General features: G+C 48.4%; 1 long non-coding RNA gene and 1 other non-coding gene across 3 annotated transcripts; both read left to right on the top strand.

The window, feature by feature from the left end:
* Positions 1-2,582: 2,582 nt before the first annotated feature.
* Positions 2,583-6,828, top strand: LOC115279140. Of its 2 annotated transcripts, XR_003903236.1 has the most exons (3): positions 2,583-2,737; positions 3,540-4,782; positions 5,932-6,828. It is a non-coding gene; the product is annotated as an uncharacterized LOC115279140 (long non-coding RNA). The 2 variants fall into 2 exon arrangements; XR_003903235.1 differs by having other exon boundaries at positions 3,540-6,828.
* A 3,871-nt stretch (positions 6,829-10,699) lies between these two features.
* On the top strand, positions 10,700-10,838 carry LOC115279568. Its single transcript, XR_003903519.1, has one exon. It is a non-coding gene; the product is annotated as a small nucleolar RNA SNORA48 (small nucleolar RNA).
* The last annotated feature ends 2,860 nt before the right edge of the window (positions 10,839-13,698 follow it).

Below are 13,698 nucleotides of genomic sequence, written 5' to 3'. Positions count from 1 at the left end.
GAGCGGGGGAGAAAGGCATGGGAGACAGAGAATCCGAGGCAGGCTCCAGGCTCCGAGCTGTCAGCACCTAGCCGGACGCAGGGCTCACCCCCACGGACCTTGAGATCCTGACCTGAGCTGAAGTCACTCGCTTAACCGACTGAGCCACCCAGGCATCCCGAGAAAATAGATTTTTGATAAGAAGAAAATGTGGCTCAATTGCAACTCGCTCCCCAAGCAATCTTTAGGAAATAGCAGAGATACATAGTTAGATGGAAGTAGACACACGCCCAGGCTTGGGACACTGGCAGAGACCAGGTCAAGACCTTCGGGGCGCCACACAGCACGATCTGTAAAGTGTGTCGTGAAGTCACACGGTGGCTAAATCCGTGAGCTGTCCCGTTTCCTGACCAGTGTGCGCAGCCTCACAACGCAGCCCACCTTGCTGTTCACACTGCGTCCGGGACACGCCTCTCAGGAGCCGTTAATGAGCTCACTTGGTGAACAGATGTTTCTAAAAGCTTGTGCTTGTCTTGATTGTCCCCAGGTGCCGGCAGCCAGCAGATTTTTTTTTTTAACAAAACGCGTGAGTGCGCTTGTGTCTCTGGCTGGTACAACTCCTGACTTCCATCCGAGTGTTCAAGTTCAAGGTCCGAGACTGGGATTGTATGGTGTATGATGTTCGGCAAGTTTCATAACCTGTCTGAGCCTCATTTTCCTCATTTGTAAAAGAGAGTTAACCCTGGTCTCTGGCGAACTGGTAAATGTTTAATAGTTGGCTCTCAAAGGTGGGGTGGGAGTAACCTTCTTTGGTAGCTGCTGACGGCTGTCACGCCCTTCTTCCCACCGGGGCCTGTTTCAAGGTGCCGGCGCCACTATTTCGAGGGGCCGCGGACACAGAGGGAAGCAATGTGCCCAAGTAGCGCATCACTACAGAGTGACCCCACATGAAGGTGTCCTCGATGCCACTGACCTCTGGGACCTGGATAAGACTAAATCACAGTGAAATAGGCGGCTCAGTCGGTTAAGCGTCTGACTTCAGCTCAGGTCATGATCTCACAGTTCCTGGGTTCGAGCCCCGCACTGGGCTCTGCACAGGTGCTGTGGAGCCTGCTTGGGATGCTCTCTCTCTCCTCTCTTTCCACTCCTCTCCAGCTTGAGCTCTCTCTGTCTCTCGAAAATAAATAAACATTAGAAAAAAAAGTAGTGAAATAATAGGAAGCAGTGAGCTGTATCTATTACTTTTGTTTCTAATACTGATATCTTTTTATAGCAGATTAATGTATACAATTGGATGTTAATAATGGCTGAATATGGAAAGCAGCTCACCACATGCCTGACATTCCTCATGAACTATACGTACCAGTTTCCGGCACACAGCTGCCCACCTCCAGCTCCTGGATTTCGCAAACAACGCTGCCAGGAGCAGACTTCTCCAAGACCCGTACCCACATCACAGGACGTATGACTAGAACGTGGCCCAGTGTACAGACTGTCCTCCAGAATGGCCACATCCACTTAGCTTCCCAGCAGGAGGGTCTGAGGCTCCCCCAGCCCTCTGACACGGCATGTCACCAGAGGAGTGAGACCTGGTGGGTCACTGCAGGATACGGCGTTCGAAGCAGCAGCAAGGCGTCTATCCCGGGACATGGACTGATTGTATGAGCATAAGGCTCAGTGATAAAAAGTAATCGCAGAACGAGGGGCTCCTGGGTGGCTCAGTTGGCAAAGCACCTGACTTCGGCTCAGAGCATCATCTCTCAGTTTGTGAGATGCACTTTGTCTCTGTCCCTCTTTCTCAAAAACAAAGATTTTTTAAAAATGCTTTGAAGAATAATAGCAGAATGAGATTTATAATACAGTACTATTCATTTCAATGCAAACGAAACAACAGACTTTTTTTCAAGAACATACCAATAAAAAAATGCACATCAAATGTATTTGGATGGCTGCCCGTGGAGGGGAAGGATTTCTTGTGTTGATATTTATTGAGCAGTAGGGACACCTGGGTGGCTCAGTCAGTTACGTGTGCCACTCTTGATTTCAGCTCAGGTCATGATCTCACGGTTGTGGGTACAAGGCCCACCTTGGGCTCCTCGCTGAGCATGGAGCTTGCTCGAGATTCTCTCTCTCTCTGTCTCTCTGTCTCTCTCTGCCCCCCTCAAAACATAAACATTTAAAAATATATTTATTGAGCATTAAACTGAGTGATAGTATATCTGCAAGCACCCAACATGGTCTCTTTTCTCCTCCCTGGCCAGCAAAAGCTATGCTGATCTTAGGAGCCATATTCAAGGTTGTATTCTTATTGTCTTTAATGAACTGTGCAAGGTTGAATATTTAAATAATATATTTTCTAGAAAAAATACACGGATCCTGGGTTTAGTATATTTCTATAGTTAAGCAGTATTTTCAGTGGGTGCTGCATAGAGCAGTCAGCAGAGCCTGAAACCACGATGGCCCGTTTGTGTTGGCAGAATTCATTATAACGGCTGTAGAGAAACAAGCAATTTCAACTCTGTCTTATGTATAATGTTGCACTCAATCTTCACAAAATAGGATCTGAAGGTTAGAGCAGCCAAGTGTTCTGCCCAAGAGGAGAAGACTCGAGGAGAAGGACCCCCGGTGTGCCGCCTGGAGAGGGCAGGTCGGCGTGCACCTCCCCGGTGTGAGATCCCGGCGCTGCACATCCCACTCGGCGCCCACCTGCCGGCTTCGTTCTAAGGCGAGAAGCACAGGCTACAATTACGATTAACTTGTGAGTGTGAATTATTTTCTGTGTAAGTAAAGGGAAAGCTGGTAAGAGCCCCGGTGCTTCAAGAAAACCCCTTGCTTTTATTTACATGACCAGAATAATAAGGCCTAGAAAATGCGAGTTTCCTAATTTGCCCAAGGTTACACAAAAAATTTTCCATGTAGACGGGACAGGGCACACCGTGTCCCGGCTCTCAGGCCGGGTGTGGCTTCATAGAATAAGATGGATTAGAAAGCTACGGGACCATGATGCAGCTATAAAGCTGGGAAATGCTGCCCGGCATTCCCCAGCTCCCGTTTCTCCGACAGAAAAGGGGGAAATAGCTCATTTGCTCAGGTGACTCGTGTGGCTGCCGCAAGGGCCCCTTGTCCGTACATTTCGCACTCATTCAACAGAGGACCATAGAGGCGGCGTCTATGTGCCAGGCACTGTCCTGGGCACAAGGGTATCATAGGGAGTATCTCAAAACCCCTGCCCTGTGGAGCTAGCGTACTAGTAAACTTCTATTCACGTTGCTAAATAAACACGTCCCCCAATCCATCCGTGAGTGCCGTAAAAAGTAATAAGGCATGGTAAGGCCTACAGAGCGTGACAACAAATGCTTATTAGAGGAGTCATCACTTCCAGGATGGAATTCAGAATCTACATTGCTGCCCGGGCTCTGTAATCAGAGTGTGCCCCTCACCCTCAGATTTCTGCTGGGGGTCCCACTGGTTTTACTGGGCTCACCAGCTTCCTCGTGCCTGAGGCTGAGCTCCTTCCTCCCGTCAGCTCCCTCCAACTACCTGTTCTTCTCTCCATTTAGGGGGACGCGGACCTCAGTCCTCCTGGTCACCACGTGATGTTGAGCACAGAACGCGGGCTCTGAAATCAGACAGACTCCAGTTGGAATTGACCAGCATTCAGTTGCAGAAGTGCTGGGAGAGCTGAAGAAAGAGGTCCCAGTGAGCCTCCAGGGACCATCGCCTAAGCCACAGCCGTTGCCCTGGACTGCCGGGTTGGGGGGGGGGGCTGCTGGCTCGAGGACCTCAGTGCTGCTGTCCCCGTCACGAGGGAAACCAGCAAAATTGGGAAGCAGCCACCGATGCAGCTCCGGCCCTGTGTTTCGTCCTGAGCCTGTCATCAGTGCGTCAAATTAGTGGTGGTCTGCAACTGCCACCAAGTCCTCTGTCCCTTGAATTCCCATTATCCTCCTGCTCTTCTAGTGCTGGAAATAACACACCAGGAGTGTGGCCCCTGTCACTGGGATCCCCATTTGCTGCCACTGCCATTTTCCCCAGGTGTGGGGCAGGACCACACACTGAGGGCTGCCGGGACCCCTACCCCACCCCCACCGGCGAAGGGTGCTCATTGCCAGCCAGCCAGCGAGTGCTCCAGTCTAACACCCCATCTTCGAGTCTGCTTCCTAGGACCACCTCCAGCGCTAGCTGGCTTAGACACAGATCCCTGCAAACAGACTCGGAGATGGAGAGCCGCGTGTCCGAAGTTTGGTGGGGAGGGTGTTGGAGGTTCCCATAAGGAGGCGGGAGAAGCTGGCCTGTGATGTAGCTGTCACGGGCCTTGGCCGACCCCCGGGCCCGTCCACAGGGCACCCCTACCTGCCGTACATGCTTTAAGCACCTTCAGACCGACGGGCTTCTATGGATTCTGCAAGGAGCTCGGGAGCTGTAGGGCCCTTTCTCTTGTTCCAAACTGGAGCAAGGAGGCCGGTCAGCGGCCATGGGCACCGTACCGTGGGTGGGGCAGCCCTGCTCCTGATAGCAACTCCCAGGCAGGGACGTGGCGTCAGAGTCAGCCCCGCTGTCTCCAGCACCCGGTGCACAGGCCCTGAGGAGGGGTGCCACGGGACGCAGACACGTGAAGATTGTACTTTAAGTACAGGAAATGGCTGGACCGTGGGAAAATGGTGGGTCTCGCTGTTTGTGTCCAGCTTCCTGTACTTACAGTGTTGAAGGCTTTTCCCCTTTGTGAACTTCTGGCTCTGCACTCGAGGAATGGGCATGATCGTAAGAACACGTTGCCACTGCACGGAGCTGAAGCTGGATCAGGTGAAACTCTGGATGTGAGAGCCCGTGACAGAGTTGTGCAAACGTGAGGCATCCCCATTCATACAGTCCCACCTGAAAGAAACGCATGACAGACCTGAGTTCTAGGGCGGAGCTCATGGAGGCTTATGCCAGAGTTTTGGGCGGCTGGGTTTTAGGAGGAGGAGGAAGAGAGAGCACCTTGTTCCTGTGCTTCAAGCCAAGGAGGACTTGTAGGGATAGGCCCCTAGAGGAAGGAGGACCCGTGGTGAAGAAAGGAAAGAGGGAAGAAGGAAGAGACGGAACGAGGGAGCACAGGAGGAGAGGGAATCCAACCCTTGTTAAACTCAGTGCCAGGTGCTAAGCTTGGCCTCGTGTCTCCGTTCTCTCTCCCCAAGAGAGGTTGTTCTGTTAGGGGAGTCTGGGCAGCAAGTGAAAGAAAATCCAAGTCAAACTATCTTAGGCGAACGTGAACTCAAACTAACTTAACTAAGCCAAACAAACCAACAAAAACCAAAGCACAAGGAATGTATGGCCCCAAAACCAGAAGGAAGGGCTGCCTTCGAGAAGCCCTTGATTCTGAGACTTAACTGGTGTCTCCAAGCCCCAGTTTCTCTGTTTTTTCTCTCACAGCTCGGCCTCCCACATCACTGGCTTTGCTCCCCGTGTCTACGTGTCGGCCAAGATGGCCGAGCTCAGGCTTTCCTTCTCAGCCTCCACCCACTGGGTGGGGGAGGACCTGTTTCTCTTCGTCCCCCATTCCTGCCCAGACCTCACCCCTCAGCACCTCTCATGGGCCACACTTCCTCCCTGACCCCGAACCCACACCCGGAAGATCCTGATGTTCTTGAGGACCCAGGGTCTATGCAGAGCACGTGGACTGAAAGCTGCCAACAGATGGTCCTTGAGCGGTGGAGAGGGTTGGGGGGGTAGTTATGAAGACGGTCAAGTGCACAGACACTGAGCAGCAAAACCTGCACGTGACACCTGAGGCCTTCACCACCTTGTAGAGGGGAGAAGTCGAGTGCCGGGCAAGACTGGATGACTTGTTCAAGGGTCACATGCTCTCTTAATTGTGCGAGGGGATGCGTGATTGAGACACGGCCAGAAAGCGGTGGCTCTGGAGGCGGAGACTTGGGCCACATGACTCTGAAGGCTGCATTTCTCTTGCAGGGCTATTCGCCAACTGTGTACCTCAGCTGAACCGCCTCACCGTCGTCTCCTCACCCAGCTCTGACGGTCGACAACTCTACCATGAAGACACGAATTTCCAGCACAACTATTGCCAAGTGCCTTGTTCTGTTTCTTTTGAGTATTTGTTTCAAGGGAGAATAAGCACAGCTCTGCTCGGACATCACCGTGCCGCTCAGGTTCCCTCTGGCTGACTGACTCAGGTGTCACGTGTGGGTTTTGCTGCCCAGTGGGCCCCATTCCCCAGCCTGCGCGGATCGCGGCTGCCCCGGGCCCGGGCCAAATCCGCTTCCTCCTTCACCCCGCTCTCCCCAGTTACCCTTGTTCCGTGCTTTGCCGTAAAACAAATGCTTCTTTCCACTGTATTGACCCCAAATATTTCATCCATTCACTGTCCCTGAAAGCCAAGTGTTTTTTTTCCAGGCCGGCTACAAACAAAAGCTATTTTGTGAAGCTGTGAGGGCAGGGAGCCAGATTACCTTTCACTGGTCGTTTTCTGTTTGTAAAATGGCAGTGTCTTCTGGAAGCATGATACGGCAGCAAATAATTGCATCAATGTAAGAAGGAATCTGTTGTCCTTTTTATCTGTGTTTGCATCTAGTTTGGCCCATCCTTTGTCACTGTATTTATAGAGTTTTAGTGTTGCGTAATTATTATTTGATATTTTGGTTTGGTTTTGGTTTTTTTTTTTTTTTTGCTTACTTCGATGATTTTTTTTCATGCCATTAACCTGGATGTCCCTGTTTTAATTGCTGCTTTATGCTCAGCGAATATTTGTTCATTCAACAAACATTTATTTAAAAACTACTTAACTATTCCTCTGTGGGTTTCTCCCAGATTTTATTATTATAAGTAAAGGAATGAATATCTCTATGCATATACCTTTCTCCATCTTTTGGATTATTTTCTTAGGATACAGTCCCCAGATGGGATCATTAGGATGAACATGTTTGTAGCCCTGAAAGCTAACAGCCAACTGTGTGTGAGTGTTTCGTTGAATCTGTTTTCTCCTCATCCTACTCATTCAAAAGATAAAATCGACACTTTTTTTAATAATACAAGACCCTCCCATGAATTGTCTGTCTCTCCCTACCATTTCTTAACACTCCCCAACTTTCCATCTCCCTCACTTCTACCCAAAGTGTAGACACTAGTGTTCTCTGTGCAGGGTATCTTGATTTGCATAAAAAACTTCTGCTATATAGCAGCAGAATGCTGGACAAATGGACAAAGAGCCATATAAATCATTACCCTCTTCGCTCAGTGCTATGAGCTGGGTGGTGTCCTCTCAAATTCATATGCTGAAACCCTTACCCCAAATGTGATGAGGTGGGGCCGTTGGGGTGTGATTACATTTTGCTGAGGTCATGAGGGTGGGGTCCTTATGATGGGATTCGTGTCCTTATAAGAAGAGAGCAGAGACCTTTCTTTCTCCTTTTTTCCCTTTCTCCCCTTCCCTGGCTCTCTCTCCCACCTTCCATCTTCTGTGCCATGTGAGGGCACAGCAAGAAAATGCTATATGAAAAACAGAAGGAGGGAAGGAAGGAAGGAAGGAAGGAAGGAAGGAAGGAAGGAAGGAAGGAAAAGAAAGTCCCATTTGCAAGCCAGGAAGAAGGCCCTCACCAGGAACTGAACCAGCCAGTACTCGGCCTTAGACTTCCCAGCCTCCGGAACGATAAGGAAAACAATTCTGTTGTTTAAACCACCCAAGTTATGGTGTTTTGTTAGAATAACCCAAGCCAACTGCTCCACTCAGCGCCCATCCGCCTTCACAGCTGTAATGCCGACCGGCGAGAAGTAGGTCATCCGGAACTCACGGCGGCTCAACATCGCGTCTCACAGGCTTCTCATGACAACCCTATAAACATGCCCGCGTTGTAGGAAATAAAGGTCCGCAGGGACGTTTGGGGAACTCCAAGTCATTCAAGATGCCTCAAGGGTGAGGGTGCTGTGGGCGAGAAGTCACCGGATGGGGGGACTCCAGAGGGGGAAGAGACCAGAGCATGAGAGACCTTCTCTGTCAGATTCAGGACTCTGACGTCTGACCCACAAGCCTGGTATTGGGAAGGCTTCGAGAGAGGAGTGACATGGTCTGGCTGACCCCTGACCAGACTGGAGGCAGGGGTCCCCACGAGAAGGGCTGCAGGAAGTGCAGGCTCTGCAAGAGCAGAGCTTCTTCTGGGAGGAGCCTGCCGGGACTGACTGGACTAACGGACACATTCCTTGTTTCTAGATACGAGCTCCAAACTGGGCCCCGGCCTCTTCTAAGGATTTAGGTTTTCCAGGCTTAGTGTGTTAAAGTAAATCCACACCAAATCGACAGCAAACCTTATGCCAAATGGTAAAACATCGGAAGACTTCCCATTTCTTTTTATTTTTTTTTAACGTCTATTCATTTTTGAGACAGAGAGAGACAGAACATGAGCAGGGGAGGAGCAGAGATAGAGAGGAGGACACAGAATCTGAAGCAGGCTCTGAGCTGTGAGCCCAGAACCCGATGCGGGGCTCGAACTCACAGACTGCAAGATCATAATGGATGCTTAACTGACTGAGCCCCTCAGGAACCTTGAAGACGTCCCTTTTAAGAGAAGGAGCAAGTCTTCACTTGTAGTCAACACTGTGCAGAAAGTCCCAGCCTGAGCAATAAGGAAGGCAAAGCAATAAAAGGCATGAAAGGGGAGGAAAAAAATACCTGTCATTCTTCTCAAACACTATTATGTATACGTAAAAAATCCTAAAGACTCTTAAACTATTAGTGAAAGAAAATAAATACATAAGAATCATTATATTTCTCCATTTTAGCACAAAACAGTTAAAAATAGAATTTTAAAAGATATGAATTAGAGTATAATCTTAAAAGCATTAATTACTTAGAAACAAATCTAGGAGAGATTCCAAAGTAAAGATTTGAAGCTCACCAAGAAATACTGAAGAGTGTTTAAAGGGCAGCTATGCCATGTTCTTGGATTGAGAGAAATCAATATTTTCAGAATGTCAGTTCCTCCCAAGCTGAGCTACAGGCTCAGGGCAATCCCCATCAAAATCTCAGCACATTTATTTTGTAGAAGTTGACAAGCTGCTTTTTGAAGAAAAAGACAAATGTAAGAGGATTTTTTTAAATCTGAATCAAGACATTACAGTATTTTAGTGAACAAGATGGTGTGGCATTTATGCAAAGATAAAAAAAAAAAAGCGGCCAGTGAAAGAGAGCAGAGAACCTAGCAACAGCCCTGGGCTTGTTTGTGGAAAAGGGACGGGTAGTAAATGGACAGCGTGTTCAGGGGACAGCGGTGGGCTAATCAGATCTCCATATTGCAAAAAAATTGAGACTGTCCTCCTTTCTCACGCTCTTTGTCAGGTCATTTCCAGGTGGCTTAAAGAACTAACATGAAAGGCGAAATACTAATCTTTCAGAAGGTACTCTAGGTAAATGTCTTTTTCTTAAGATTTTATTTTTAAGTAATCTCTATACTCAGCATGGAGCTCCAACACACAACCGCCAAGGTCAAGAGTGGCACATTCCACTGACTGAGCCAGCCGGGTGCCCCTGTGAGAAGCTATTTTTTTAATGTTTATTTATTAGGGTGCCTGGGTGGCTCAGTGGGTTAAGTGTCTGACTTCGGCTGAGGTCATGACCTTACAGTTCATGAGTTCAAGCCCCGCGTTGGACTCACTGCTGACCATGTGAAACCTGCTTGGGATTCTCTGTCTCCTCTCTGCTCCTCTTATGCTCATTCTCTCTCTCTCTCTCTCTCTCTCTCTCTCTCTCTCTCTCTCAAAATAATTAAACATTTAAAAATAATAATAAAATTACAAAGAGATAGAGCTGCACACCGACATGATTGGTAAAATGACGGTTGGCCGGGATGTGGAGGTCAGGCCCTTACACCCCTGACAAGAAGAAGGTGAGTCAGTGCAAATGCTTTGGAAAACAAGTGTCGCATTATCTAGGAAAGTGGACTATTCCATGAGATAGGCATAATTATGTGCATGAAGATAAATATAAAAGAATGTCCAGAACAGAACAGAAGAAAACAAAATGCTTGCTGCGTAGTGCGCATACAGCAAGAAAAGGAGTATTTTCGATACATGTAAGAATGAGATGGATCTCGCAGTGTTGAGCAAAAAAAGCAAGTCCCCGAGAAAAATACAATAGAGCTGCACTTTCAAGCAGTTTAGAAACAGGTGAAACCAGGGATGCAGCCACAGGCCATAAAACAGCAAGGAAAAGCGAGGAAATTAGAAAAGCTATAAAAGGAAAAGTGGTCCCTCTTGCGAGCAGGGAGGGAGTGTTACTGGTGAAGAATAGAGAGGGGACTTTCTGGGGACACTGAGCAGTCTGCTGCTGGGCCCAGGGCACGAGATGGCTATTTACTTTGCGGCCATTTGTTAAACTTGTCTATGTGGTGTATTTTATATTAAAACTGCTTGATGCGATTTAACAATTGCTTTATAGTCTATTTTTTGTTTTTTATTTTTCATTTTTTAAATGCTTGCTTATTTTTGAGAGAAAGACAGAGACAGAGTGTGAGCAGGGGAAGGGCAGAGAGAGAGGGAGACATTGACTTCGAAGCAGCTCCAGGCTCTGAGCTGTCAGCACAGAGCTTGACGTGGGGCTTGAACCCACAAACCACGAGATCATGACCTGAGCCAAAGTCTGATGCTTAACCAACTGAGCCACCAGGTGCCCTCAAAATTGCTTTATATTTTACATTTTAAAAAATGCCTTAAAAAAAAAAAACCTACCCAGAGTGCCTGACCCGGGTAGAGCAGGATCTGGTTGGTGGCGCCTGCCTCCTGTCAGCCAGGGACAAAGCAGCCAGCTCCTTGTTTACCCCGGCTTGGCTTTCGGTCAGGGTCCATGCCTGGTTTATGCCCTGGACACATGGATCCAAGAGAAAGAAAAACCCAACTCAAACTCCAGCTATTTCTACGATTCAGTGAATATTTGATATTGTAACGAAATGGACAGATCTAACTATCCAAACAGACTGTGCGCATTTATTATCAGAAATAAGCTTTGATTCCTGTGATTTACATTTCGTTAATTCTGGACTTCATCAAGACGGAAGCCCAAAGGGCTTCCACCCAGCACCAGAGACCAGAGATGCTCCCGATTAATTTGCATCTCCTTTGGGCTGCTCAGATCTTACTATAATGATGATGCATTCATTAGAATAAAGATGGAAGTAGGACCATGAAATTCCAGGGCTTCTGAAAAAGGGAGGAAAAAATTGCCTCAAAATAAGAACAAAGGAAAGCAGGTGGCCTCATTTCTATTGCTGCTCCTGACCCGAAGGTCGTGATTTACCTGCCTTGGTTCTTCACAGTTACAAGTTCCATAAATGTATTTCACAAGCTTGGTATATTTAGCTATCTTCTGCAAGCATGTGAGTTATAAATAATAGTAGCTGGGAACATTGTTAGGACCTTGCTGATTTGCCGTTTTGGGGAAGTGGTAAATTTTTTAGAAAATCTGTTAGGAAGCATATTCATATAAGTCAATTATTTACATAAATGAGACTTCAGAAAGGATAGTTTTTCTATTTTTTATTTTATTTTTATATTTTATGTTTTTATATTTTAGAGAGACTGACAGAGTGTGAGCAGGGGAGGGGCAGAGAGAAGGGGACACAAAGAATCCAAAGCAGGCTCCAGGCTCTGAGCTGTCAGCACAGAGCATGACGCGGGGCTTGAACTCACAGACTGCAAGATCATGACCTGAGCCGAAGTTGGACGCTCAGCTGACTGACCCACCCAGGTGCCCCAAAGGATACTTTTTTTAAAGTGTATTTATTTATTTTGAGAGACAGAGCATGCACGTGCAAGCAGGGGAGGGACAGAGAGAGTCCCAAGCAGGTTCCAGGCTCTCAGCACAGAGCCGAACTTGGGGCTCAAGCTGGTGAACCGTGAGATCATGACCTGAGCCAAAATCGAAGAGTCAGATGCTCAGTGGAGTGAGTCACCCAGGCGCCCCCAGAAAGGATACTTAAACACGGTTTCCAAACACTCTAGGGGTCTTTAGGAAGGGCAAGAAGGTGTTCCAGGACCAGTTATAATAGCATCGCTTCCCCCATCAAACATTCGGCTGTGAATTCAGCAGAGAGGTTGTGATCGCTAGTAATGACTAAGGATCAGCATGGTTTTCCTAAGGAAAGACTATTTCTCATGAATCTCATTTCCATTTTTAAGAGGATCACTAGGTTCTGGATAAAGAGGGTGTCCCAGACGTACCATATCTCAGTTTTCACAAGCATGGGTGCGTGTTCAATTAAGTTAATGCGTTTTCAAAAACTGTCAGATTGCTGAAATTGCCATGCCCCCCTCAGAGACCTCAATTCTTCAGCTTCTCCCTTAAATGCTTGATTAACATCTGGGTGAAGAGGAAGAAAACATACTTATCAAGGATACAGGTGACCCAGAACTGGGCGAGCTTACACATTACATTGTGGACTCACACGTACAAAGATTTAAAAGCATTCCAGAAGAGAGCTGAGACATGACCAAAGTCGGTAGGCTGAAAAGCTTCAGCAACACAAGGGTCAGGACTGAGAGGATCTTGACATCAGTAGATTTCAAGTCCCCAGCTCCCAAGGAAGTGCATTCGGCCAGCATCCAGAATTACAGACGGTCTGGAGCCTCAAATGGGTCCCTGTCTGGCTGGAACCTTGATTTGAGCCTGGTGAGACCCCGACAGCGAACCCAGCTAACCCACGCCCCCCCGACTTCTGATCCACAAACGTGCGAGGTAACACACGCGTGTTAGCCGGAGTCACTGACTTCGCCGTCCTGTGTTCCGCAGGGACAGAAACTGCCCCGGGGGCAAGAAACGCTTTGGGCCCATCCTGGTCAGTGTTTCCCGGGGGCCTGCATTTCTGTCACATTGCAGTTAAAAAACCCAATGTCCCTCTTTGCCCAGAAAGGGAAGGATGACTAAATTTTGGCAGGCATCCTTCCTCGGGCGCCTGTCAAGGAGGAGGTGGCTAAGTGGATTCCATTACCGTCCCCACCATGTGGAGGTCAAGGAGAAGCAGGGACTTAGCTCTAGACCCATATGCGCTCCCTACTAGTCTGGGCTAGAAGCTTGTGGGTCTGGAGTTAAGAACGGTAGTCCAGGCTGGGACACGGCTTCAGGAGCCTTCTGCATATGGACAGTAATAAAGTCTGTGATAAGTGTTTCCATCACTGTGTGTAGTAACGACAGAAGACCTACGCAAGAGGCCTGAAAAACCTACACTGAAGAAGCAGCCAGGAAGGGAGATGGGCAAAGCCCCCGGGGGTGACGTCATGAGGGCCAAAGAACAGCGGAGAGGACTGGAGTGTCAGTGAGTTCTGAACGGGGCAGAGGGGGCAGGTGCGATCCAGATCTGAGAAGGGTTGATTCCATCTCAGGGCGGGAAGGTTATTGGCCATCGGTCAGAGCACCTGCAGAGGCAGATTGGGACAGAGCCAGAGCTGGGCGATTTGAGGGGTTAAGGTCATACTAAGGAAGGATAGTGGGTCATTCTTTCAAGAACTCTGTCTGTGAGGCACAGGGTGAGATGGGGAGGAAGAAGAAGAAGACAAGTGTGGGGTTGTGATTTGGGGGAGGTGGGTACTGGGATTTGAATTCTGATGGGAAGGAGCCAATGGGGGGGAGAGAGACCCTGGGTTCAATATAAATCAATATATTTTTCACTTATGCACTTCAGAATTTTCTCAAGCAGGTCCTGGGCTGTGCTATGTTGGCCACTGTCGAGGGGTCATGGG

Source organism: Suricata suricatta, chromosome 15, assembly GCF_006229205.1.
Source record: "Suricata suricatta isolate VVHF042 chromosome 15, meerkat_22Aug2017_6uvM2_HiC, whole genome shotgun sequence".
Taxonomy (NCBI): domain Eukaryota; kingdom Metazoa; phylum Chordata; class Mammalia; order Carnivora; family Herpestidae; genus Suricata; species Suricata suricatta.
This window is presented reverse-complemented; position numbering and strand designations above follow the sequence as displayed.